Source organism: Enoplosus armatus, chromosome 1 (assembly GCF_043641665.1).
Source record: "Enoplosus armatus isolate fEnoArm2 chromosome 1, fEnoArm2.hap1, whole genome shotgun sequence".
NCBI lineage: Eukaryota > Metazoa > Chordata > Actinopteri > Centrarchiformes > Enoplosidae > Enoplosus > Enoplosus armatus.
In genome coordinates, this window is record NC_092180.1 from 22,164,237 (window position 1) to 22,176,498 (window position 12,262).

A 12,262-nucleotide genomic window follows, 5' to 3' on the forward strand; every position below is an offset into this window, starting at 1 on the left:
GCCACACAGCATAGACCCTCATGTTTTCTGCTGTTTGCCACCACCAGTTATGCTCCTAACCCCGTGTTCACAGCTTCCTCTCTCAGGCAGGAGAGGACACATATAGACTGGAGTGTCTATATCATAACCACCTTCAAGTCTCACAAGATGGAACAGGCTGGCAACCTGTTTAGGTGTTGGTAACGTGCTAGCACTTTAACGAGTCTATATTTAAGCCTGTCAGCTTCACAGCATAATGAATTATTGTCTTTTTGTTGTTTGTATATTGTGCATGTGATATGTTCTTTCATGTTAACTTTGCATTTTGCTGTCTCAACTGTCAACAATTTTAATCTTTACATTTGGTGATGGTTTAAAAGCCCGAGAGCGGGGAATGAATGTGGTTGCTGCTTGCAGGATATTTTAAAGCATTTTTTTCATTTTCGGTCTTCTTAGTTCTTTATGTTGTGTGTACATAGCAGTACATGCAGTCTGGAAGCGTGAGAGAGTCTCTTCACAGAATCTAAGTTACTGCTTCCTGTTCACTGTCATGCCCATTGCCTTGTTGTCCCTGTTTAATTCCCAGCCTGGATCCTTTACGACGCTGTTTTAGTAGTCTATCCAATTGATGTTGATGCTGCTATGGCTTGGTCTGACAAGGCTATCGACCTCCCGGGCCGATGCACTGCATCTCCCCTGATTTGGAGTCGTTAAGCAGCTATCTGCATTAGCAGAACCCTGTTTTTTGTGTTCAGAGGAGTAAATAGTACAATAATCAACAACAGATACATGCAGCTAGGCATGGTGTAGATAAATAGGGGAAAAAAAGACATTAGATGGTTACAGCCTTATTCTCTCCTGAATTATCTAATTTCTGTCTTGTTTTTGGATAATGATGTTTATAGACTCTACATTTTCTGTAGTCAAGGGACAGGACATACTGTAGTAAGAATCAACAGTTGAAAGCTGTTAGCATTTCTAGCTAATTACCCACCAAGCACCATGTCTATTTACTGCGTGTCCTCTTGCCCACCACGTTCATTCTCAGGGACGTTGAAATGACAGGCTTTTTAGTTTCTACCACTCTGGTCCATTTGAAGTAAAGCGTGTTCATTCATAGGTCAGCATGGGTCACTAGATGGATCCCTCTGCACTTATATGTATGCAAGACTTACACACACATTCACACTTTGGGGAATATTAGGTATTAGGGCAAGGTTGTACTGTAGGCAGCGCATTAACAAGATGTTCCACTTCCCTCTCTCTGGCTTAGCTGTTTGTATGAAAACAGCCCCAGTGCTCCCCTGTTCTCACTCAACCCTCTCTTTCCACCTTAGGCTGCCTCATTTTTCTCCGCTTCTCCTCACATGTTTTCATTTGCGTGGTTCTACAAAGAGAAAGAGAAAACCCAGGTTTGTACCAGAGGAGCATCAAAGATGAGAAAGGAGAAGAAAGCAGGAAAGTGTTTTTAGTTTTCTTGTGTTTTCTTTCTTTTCCCTGTGCCTCATGAATACTGCCTCCCCAGAGAGCAGGGCTGCTTGAGTGTCATTCAGAGTGGACACAGGAACTCTAGGGACTCTCTCCTTACTTCCAGGGAAAACTTGTGAGGAACTATTTTATCAGACCGGCCCCATGGAGAATCCCTCCTTTTCTATTGCCTTTGTTTTTATTTTAAAAACATGTAGATGGCAGTGTAAAGAGAAGAGATCAGAGGACATGAGAGACAAAGACATAGGATCTTTTTGTTCCGTAAAGATACCATCTCCTCGCTGAGTTCAAGGATATGCATCAGAGGCAGTTTCATGTTGCGCTCTTTGTTGTCTATTTGACGCTTCACAGCTAATTACTCTTGCCGCAGAAAGTTATAGTCTCTCTGCGTCTTTAAACAGTAAACACAACTACCCCGTCTGTGCAGCACTGTAAGCTAGCCTCCCTGCAGTGGCTTGGGGTGCTGCCTTGCCTATCAGTTTTGTCCTACACACATTTCCTTGTGTGCAAATGTCCTCTGCACACCTTGGAGGTGTGCTGTAATATGATTAACGCAGAAGTCGTCCCAGCAGTGGCCCATGCTCCTGAGCACTGCGCCTGCCCTTTGGACTGTCTACAGCCGCAGTGATGAAACCAAACACATTTATCAGCAGCCCTGATATTAAACCGCACCAATTTCATCATCCCACTGCCGGGCACCCCACCCTGAAAAAATAAAAATAATAACAGCAAAATCCAATTTGATAAAGCAATAATTGGATTTACAAACATCTGAGGAGAGATGTGATCCCAGATTATTTATTTAATGAAGTCTTGTGATATTGGCCATATGTAAATTGTTAACCATGGGAAGTGTTTTTAATAAATCCCCTGGCACATTTGCAGGGAAGTGTTGAAAGGAATACGTTATTAGGGTCCTGTGTTTGGTGAGGCCCTGCTTGGGTCCAATGCCATTCAGCGAAGTGGGGTGCTTGATAAAATTATCAACTGATTGATGGTTATGAAGGATGGCCTGCTTAAAAAGGAAGCAAAGGCATGCCGAGGGGCAGAAACTTAGGCCTGTTTAAATGCTCCCAGTCAGTCGGCTCATGAATGAAAGCTCTCAATAAATAAGCAGGCCAGGCCAGCTGTCATGACAGCTCTCTGAGGTAAAGATGGGGAGAGGCATGTAGAAACGTCCTTTTCTCTCCATCCATCTTCGCCACTTCTTCACTCTTTAATCCCTCTATCCCATCAGGGAGGAGTTGAGATTGCACGGCTCCTTCATTCTTATAACTTAACTACCAACGGAACTTGTCCCCAGTGACTGCTGGCTCCTCACAGGCTTTGATTAAAGCCATTCTGCCTTGGGACAGCCAGTGTCTATATGATGACGGCTCATTCTAGGCAGGTTTATAATGGCATGAGGACTTTGGACTGTATGGAGCCCTCAGTGCAGTGTGCATTAATCGCCCGGATGGCAGAGAACATAGACACCCCCTGCAGTTTGTCTTGTGCGAGTGGCCTTGAGGGACTTACTCTCATACACCCTTGATGGCATGCTGTCTTAGAGCTCAAAGCTCGTCAAAGAGCTCTAAAGTGAAATTTGAATGAGCTACAGTATGCATTACCCATGCATTTCATGTGATTTTAAAAGTGGATGCCTATGGATGCTGTCATTGAAATTATCAGCAGTGCAGAGACCTCAAGTGCTCAAAACAGCACCTGACCTCTGTGTAATGGCAAGAGTGGACCAGAATTCTTTTGTCTCTCCTATTCTCCCCCACAACTCCTAATCTAATCTCCCAGCAGGACGAGGATGATGGACAGACAGACACATTCGTCCATTTCCCCTCCTTGCTGTGGTAACCTCCCTGCCATCCTCTGAGGCTGTATATTGGCAGTGTGACCTATTTTTATCAACACGTCCCTATCCCACCTCCAGGCCAGATGCGGCACAGCTCTGAGGGACATGGAAGTAAGATCTGCTGTTTACCAAGCCTCTGTCCCCTCCGTGTCTTTTGTAGAGGTCACCACAGCATGGGCTCTCTCTCTCCAAACACACACACACACACACACACACACGGACACATTTATACACACATATGCTGAAGTACTAACACACACAGCTCCTCTATATGTATGAAGATGCAGACCTGAAATTTACCATGTGCTTTTCATTGTTTTTGAAATGACATACTCAAAAATAAATTGTTACTGTTCTTGAACCCTTTTGTTTACAGTCTCAGTCTCGGTCTCTTCTGAAAGGTAACTCTTGGGAGTTTACAATCAAGGAGTAAAAGTTTGCCTTTCTTTACGCTTCTGTTTTGTATGCACTCCTGTTCCAAAATAAGTAACTATTGTCACAGTGATATTGGGATCACTTCATGCTTAACTTACTTATATATTCCCAACACATCTTGTTAATTTGTGGTTACCAATTCCCCATTTTGAAGAAATTCAAACAAATCTTGAAGAAACACATTCACATCTGAACATCTAAGGGATTTTTCCCCCCTCATCCTCTCCCACTACACAGAACTCGCTCCTGTGGACCAGGGCCTCAGTACCGAGACCGAAGCCGGCTCCGAGACAGGCAGAGGGACGAGCCTCACTTTGTTAACAGTCCCTGGCTACAGCACAGTCCCTGTCGCCTGCTTTTGGAGAGTGATTTTTCAGCCTCCAGGTGTTTACCTGCAGGATACGCATCCCTCCTGAGAAACACATCAGTGTCACACACTAGCTGTGGGCAGGCACATCGCTCAGTGCTGAGTGAGCGAGTGAGCGAGACAGCGAGGGTTGGGCTGGCGGTGGCAAACAAACAGAGAATCGAGGGCAGCACTGCTTTGTGTGCAGCCCTGCTGGAGCTCAGACTCATTAGGTATGAAGCCATCTCGGAGCAGGCATCTGTATCCTGTGAGAGATCCCACCAGAGACTGCACTGAGAGAGCCATCAGATCTTCTACAGCAGGCCCCTTTGAACACAAACTACCAGCCCCCCTCTTCCTTCCCTCATTCCAGCTCCCATCTAAACACAGAGACAGGATGGAAATTTAATGAGAATTCCGTACTGCTTAAGCCTGCTGCAGCTGCTGCATGGAGCAGAGATAGGAATGTTTTGTTCACTTATTTTGCCCTCCGTGTGCAGGCTGTGGGGTGAAAGTTGCAAATGGAAGGGGGAATAATAGATGAGTATCTGCTTGCATCTGATGAAAGGTCTAAGTGATACAAATGTGTCCCATTTCAGTGATCCATCCAGCCCTGTGTCATCGCGGTGATTTGTGGGAAAGGTCGTGCAAGAAATGACTTTGGCTGAGGAGGCGAATCCCCTGTTTATGTTTGTTGTGCTTGGTGCGGCGGCCCGCAGAGCGATGGGCTGGGGAGATGGGCGTCTGGTGCAGGTGGTGTTTTTGGAGGATAGGGCTGATATATCATTTGCCAAGGTCGTACTCAATTAGGCTATTTGTTGAGCATAGCTGCATGAGGTTGGTTTAATCAACCGAGGAATGGAGACAACAACGACAAAAGAGGAAATAAATTAGGCATGGCCAGGCCACACTCTCAGGCACGCAGCAGCATGCTGGAGAAATGCTCCATTTAGCTGGCCATCTCCTTTCCCCGAGAACCCACTGTCCTAACACAGACCCACACACACCACACACGCATACACACCTTTCATTTCTTCTGTGACTTTCCGATACAATTGAAACAACCTTTTTGAATTATGACAGGCTACACACAAAAGGTCAATTATGCCAGATGGGCACATTTAGTAAATACATTTTAAAAAAAAGATTTGGGGAGAAAAGTGGGAGTGACGACAGCTGCAATGTGTAGCATACATCAAACAAAGTGGCACTGCCATGACAAAGAAACAACATTTGTTTACCCTGATTAATCCAAGACCTTGAGGGGTGCTGAAGCACCTGTGTAAGTGGGTACAGCCCTGGAGGAGAGGAGTCAGACTGTGTTAATAGTGGAGCAATCAGCGGCCATTCAGGTTAATGGGCTTTCAGCTAGTTGGCCCTGGCTAATGTGTGATTTGGAGGGTCAGCCCATAGCTCAGCAGCAAACGCCGGTCACATTCACCCTCGCCACACGCTGCCAATGCAGGCTTTAGCTTTGCCACCACACCCTCAGGCTCCTCGGCTGCTTATGACAGTAAATATTTGATTAAATAAATGAGGGTTGATTAGCTCTCAAAGGCCCGGCAATGGACTGTATTGTGCTCAGGTGCAGGCGACTTTGGTTTCAGTTTCTTACTCAGGGACTGTCTCTAAATTATCCAACATCTACATTGTCATCTGTTCAGGCTGTAAACTAAGTTAAGGGGTGAGTGGGAGGATTGGAGGGTGATGCCAGATGATTAATTTGATTGTATAGAAACTCCATAGATAATGTGACAGCTTTGCTAGAAAGATAAGGAGTAATGCATCGATCCCGTCACTGCGTTTCCTCGCACATACCTGTACCTTTTTTTTCCTGCCTTTCTCTCTGCTTCTCTCTTCCTCACTTGCTTTCTGTGAGACCTCTTAAGCTGTGACATTTCCGTTTCCCTGGAGACAGAGCGTGCCAGGCGGTTGCCATAGCAACTCCCTGCTCTTTAAGGCCCGCACAGCATTAGCCCACCCCCCTACCCCATACCAAGGATGGGGGGTAAGGGAAAGGGGGCTCCAGAGAAAAAGCACACCTGCTGGCTTCCTGCTAATTGGCTATTTCTCTTTCTCACTACTTCCCTGTTTCTGCTTTAACTTTTTACCCCCTCCCTGGATTGCCTCTCTTTCCTTACCTCTGTATTGCTCCCCATCCACTGTGGATATGGTTTCTCACTCTCACTCTCTATTGCCTTCTTTCTTTAACTCCTTCCTGCTCTTTCCTTTATATACACTCTGGGCTTCTTCTTCTTCTTGTAGAGCCCGACCACAACTCTGGCCTCCAGCATCTGGCATTTATCTTCATCTGACCCTGTCAGTTCCTTCTTCCTCTACCTCTTTATTTCCTTTTCTAGTGCAACTCTTTTTTATTGTCATCCTAGGGCCCTGCCACTATGGTTCTGAACCTTTGCGCGTACTGTACTTGTTACCAGTTGCTTGTCATGATGGTGATATAACAATTTAAGCTCATTCTGATAGGTGGCCCTGGCTAAGAGCATCAGGCAAATGTAAAAGGTTAAATATAATCCTTTGTCCTTCCACCCAAGCATCCTCTTAACATCTAAAGACAGGGATAAATCTCCCTCTCACCTTCATTCAGGCTCAGTCACGGCGTGGATGAGTGTAAATTACCAGTGGGGGTGTGTATTAGGGCTACGGTTAGTTGGTTAGGCCCATCTCCTACTGGTGACTGATCCTCTCATTCTCGAGAGACCTCCATAGATTAGAAATCATCATCTCTGTCTCTCTCACACCCAGTCATCTCTCTGTCCTCATCCCCATGGATCCATGCTGCCGCTTTCCCTATGCACACCTCCATTTGGCAAACTGCACAGAAAGTATTTCTCATCTTCCTCTGTATGCCGTGCTGCCTGAATGCACCTACTGATTGAATGACATGTTTGTGAAGTGATGTTTATAGTGTGCAACGTATTGTTAGCCCTGTACTGTCCGTTTGCACTGTTGCTCCTGCACAACATCTTACTGAACGCATTTGTAACCGTACAAGTCGATAACACTTCCCCAATGCCATAAAGAAAATCGTGTGCACTTTTATAGTAGGTGAATACAGAGATTTCTGTGCTGAAGTCTGTTTTTAATGCCGGGCTCAGGGTGTTTTCTTCGTTGGTACTTGTCACAGGGAGGCTTGACAGGTGGCCAGACCAGCCTGTCACCCCATCGGCTGGTGACATTTGAGCGATATGAAAATGACTTTGTGAGCATGACGCCGTGGCTCAGCTATTCCTATTCAATTAAGTCCATGAACAAACCTTCTGTGTGTTTTCCTGCTGATAAAGTCATAGCTATTGACTTGTGAGCAACGCAAGTGATGATTATGAAATGTGTTTGCAGCCACACAATGAATGTTGAGCAGTCTGTCTATTTGCCAGGAAGAAGATAGATAGATGGTTATATCAGTGAAATGGGACAGGGGGAGATAAAAACAATAATAGCAGAATCTAAAGGCTAAACCCCAACCAATACTCCTATAAATGCCACAGACTGGCTTGAAGATATTGGCTGTCATATCATTTGTAAAGGTATATTTTTTTCTGCTGTCAGTTTCTGTACATCATATACATTGCCTGGGGCACATATGGCTCGATGGGATTTATTAGCACTGAGCACTCCCATAATGGCAAATTTTGGTGGGCAAATAGATTTAAAATAAAAAGGGACAGGATATGGACACAAAATGCCCTGTGACCTTTTGTAGTTTGCTTCCGCTCGGGCCCAGTCCACCTGGCCCATTTAGCTCCAGCACCTGGAGCTCACGATTACACTATTGATCCATTGACTTGCTGGGCTTCATCTGTCCAACCCATCCACCTTTGAGCACTTCAATTATCAGAGCCATCACAGCCAGACTGCTGCGAGTGGCAGCTTGTCCAACACTGTAATCTGTCAGAGAATGAGATCCCGACAGCAGCGTCATAGCGCCAGACGCTCCCCCATAAGTCACCTTGATCATGAAGGGCCGTCAGGGGCTGACAGGGTTGTGAAAGGGCCCAACTAGCCTCAGTTTGGTAATTTTACCAAATCCTTTGTTTAGCAGTAGCAAGATAATACATTTTAAAGATTTAAAATTAATTAATTTAATTAGTTGCATTTTAGTTGCATTCAAATGTTCTATCCATCTTAAAAAGTCTTTATTCAAAATATGTTGCAAAGGGGTTGGTGGGGTCTTCTTATAAGTAGGCCAGTTAAACTACCAAAATGCTTTTGTGTGCAAGGGGACACTTTTCACCAAAGTTTACTGTACATGAGCTGCTGATTAGTAAGTCATTTAAAAAAAAGTCCTGGTTTAGCTCCAGGTAATCCAATCCTAAGAAAACTTAGTGGCATAACTTAACCCTTCCAAAGATCTTTACACAAAAATATAAGCAAGAACAGATTGAACATGCATAAAGTCTGAAAAAGGCTTTGCCAAAGACCCACATCTAATCATCATATCTATGTAATCATAATCATATCTATGATTACTGAAACAGCTTCCAATCATTACCATGTAAGGTTTCACGTTCATGCTACAATATAATTCACTGGACAAAAGAAAAAAAAAGGCAACATATTTTACCACACAACACAGAAACATGCAAGGTAATGCATCACATTCCCATTAGTGATAACACCATCCAGGCGAAAACAAACAAAAACCAAGAAGAACCAGATTAGCAAACATAACCAGCTGAAGAAGCACACTGCAGTCTGTGTTCAGAATTCAGCACTTGTTTTTGTGACTTGTATGTTTCCATATGTGTGCACAAGAGTGCTACACTATAGACAGTTACTATTATGCATATTCTGAGTGGTTGAACATCACTGCAACAAATAACTCAAAAGCAATAGGTGTGATAAAATTGAGTCCCTTCGATAGTCATGTATTAGAGCCAGGTAATAATCACCAGACTTTTTTTTCTTTTATGAGAAACGGCAGACGTGAAACCACAAGGACAGGTTTTCAGAAGCAGTCTGTCTGGCCTGAACTAGCTAGTGTACGGGGGACAGGATATTGATCTGAGATCCAGTCTGAGCTGGGTGAAACAGCACGGCCATACCGCCGCCCACGCCAACACACAGCCACTCTATAAAAAGATCGGATTCCTGGGGAAGTAAGGTTGTGTGTGTGTGTGTGAGAGAGAGGCAGAAAGAAAGGGTGAGCGATTGTGCGCATGTGTGATGGTGTGAGAAGTATACAGAAAGTGTTTGCATGTGTGTGTGAGCATGCAAGTACATGTATGCCTGCTTGTCTGTGTGTTCGAACGCCCCCCCGCCAGGGTGACTTTTGCTGACAGCCTCAGGGTGGAGGTTTGTGACTCAGAGCTGCAGTAATGGACAGAGCTAGGCTGGAAGCGAGGCCAAATGGACTGCATTCAAGGCAGAAATTAGTCACCACATGTCTCTCTTTGAACACACCACAATGGTGCTACTACTTTTGCACAGAGAAATGAGTAATGCCAGTGGTAAATCTGCAAAGTACAGTCCATTTGAGGTTTCAACTACCTATTGACCCAAGCAGGATTTCTAAAAAAGATGTTTGTTTGGATATTGGAGAAAAGCAGTGGAAAGATGAAGGTTGTTTCTGATAGGTGAATGGGAGTTTCACCTATTATCACACGCCTGTGTGCTATCTTTTCAATCTTTCTCCATCTGGGATGTCACAGATTTCCCTGGGAGGAAGTTCACAACAGTTTTTAGTCGATTTGATTTTTTGTCATAATGCTTTGCTTTGATTTGAATTCCGATCAAGCTGTATTCACTCCTCTAAGATTACTAACTAGAAAATACAACATTTTCCCAAGTGCATTGCTTGCTGAAACTTTGGCCCATTCATTTGTTTCATCTACATAATGTCACTGAGCTGTAATTACCATAACAAAGATTTGGTGTCCTCCGGTGACATTGCTCGGCGAACAAATTCAAACTCAATAGCTCTCAAATAACATCTAATATAAATGAGAATTGGCTGGGATGTTGACAGCTTGATGATATGCAGCAGATAAGGTAGAAAATACACTGGATTAGAGCTATAATCATAGCAAAGTGCCTCTTAAAGTACCAGAGAAGCAAAGTAGTGACAGACTCATCTTCACCCTGTAATTCCAGTTAGCCTTGTCTCTCTTTAAAGGAAAGCACTGAAGACTTGAAGTTTTGGTTGCTCACTCAAGACATTTGTCACACTGAGTGTAAAAGTTTTCTCTTTTATATATTTTACAAAGTGGCTTGTTAGTGTTGTAGAACTTCAGTTGACATCCAATCAATAGTAGACTAAGAACATAATAATCCTTTTTTTCACATATACATTTTTGATTGTTAGACACGTTAGATGAATTTGGACATTATGTTTTCATGGATTTATTGCATTATTGGGCTGCCAGATTGCTTTGAAGGTAGGGAGAAACCATATTCTTAAGGTTTCAGTTGTATAATCTGCCATGCATGGTACCTGGATTATTTTTTACGACAGGACATTCTTTATGAAAATTACCACTATACCAATATACTATAGGGATTCTAATCTATCACTACACTTATACATTTATATTCATGTTGGTTTTTTTTATCATACTGGCAGTCTTCGTAGAGAAAATAGTACATAGTGAAAGTTCTACACAGTGCTAGCATCCTGTGAGCACAACAATGGGTGGTAAAAGTTGAATTGTAGTGTATAACCTACTACACTTGATGGGATATCTTTCAGTGACTGCTGTATGTATGAATGCTGTAGTAAACTACAGTGTGATTTAGTAATTTCACTACTGTAAGCATCAAATGCTAACTGCCCACTGCTACTTATAGTACAAATATCGATACCATGCATAAGTCAGTGATGTTTGTGAAAATATTCTATGGTAAAAACTCAATTTCAGTGAAGGTGAAAAACATGATAAATGCCAGGGAAAGAAAATAATAACCAAGTCAATGTCAAGAGATCAAGGAATTCCTTTAAGTCGTAAAGCTGGAGTGACAAGGCTAAGAAAGGAATTATCAAGATGAGCCTGGCCCTACTTTGCCCCTGTCGTGCTTAAACAGGCACTTTGCTGTGAAAACTGCTCTAAGCCACTGTATTTCTACCTTATCTCCCACATATCATAAAACTGTCAACATTCTACCCATTTTCATTTATATTGGATTTTATTTGAGAGCTACTGAATTAGAATTTAGTTCTGTAAGGGCTCAAAGTCTTTGTTATGGTAAATTCATCTCAGTAAAATTACACAGGAGGCCAGCACAGTGGCTCGGTGGTTAGCACTGTTGCCTCACGGTAAAAGAAGGCTCCTTTCTGTGTGGCACTTCTGTAAGTTGTCATTGTGTTTGCAATGGCACCTCAGGGTGCTCTGGTCTCCAACAGGCCAAAGACCTGCAGCTGCAGGTACACCGATTTACATTGTTTTTAACATGTTCCGAACAATGTTTTCTCGTCTTGGATCTGAGTGATGGCTGACTGTTACTCGTCCTTGCTGTGCCGAGCCCTGTGCCCTCGCTCTGCCCGTGCTGTGCCCCCGCTCAGGTACTGCAACAGATTGTCCTGGCTATTTCACAGGAGGTAGACGCCACCATGTTCCTCTCTTTCAATGTAATGCAGGGATTAGTATCTGTGCATCCTCCCCAGCCTTTTATCCTGAGCTAACACCTTTACCATGACACCAGCCACACAAAACAAACGCCGGCTGAGCCTTGAAGCACACACACATGCAGCACGTTCCACAACATGGGCACTCTGACTGCGCCTGGGTGTCAACACTACCCAACTCAATTACTTTAGTCTGCAGCGCACCACTAATCCCCACCCCACCCCTCCTCTACCCCGGCACCATTATTCCTGTACATCAACAGATTTGCATGTACTTTCACGCCACTATTTAGTTTGCTGTTTATTTTTAGAAGCCCACGCCTAATTAGGGGGAGCTGGTGTAGAACACAAGCATAAACGGCAACATTAGTGCTGGAGCTAATGAGAGAAGATATTGTGGGTAAAGCTCAGTAATTTCATCCTGTACTCTATTATTATTCTTTCATTATCATCTCAGCGGATGGCTGACCCCTCTACCTCTCTTGCTCTCACTCTCTTTCTCACCGTCTCTTGCTCTTGACAGTGTTGGGCTCCCTCTTTTTCCCTAATGTGTGGGTGTTCAGGTATATGTAGTTGTGCGTAAACACGC

The 12,262-nt window shown here is 43.8% G+C and overlaps 1 protein-coding gene across 11 annotated transcripts in view; it reads left to right on the plus strand.

Moving 5' to 3' along the window:
• The window catches only part of celf6 (CUGBP Elav-like family member 6), a 121,922-nt gene that overhangs the window by 39,991 nt on the left and 69,669 nt on the right, over positions 1–12,262 (plus strand). The window lies entirely within an intron of this gene.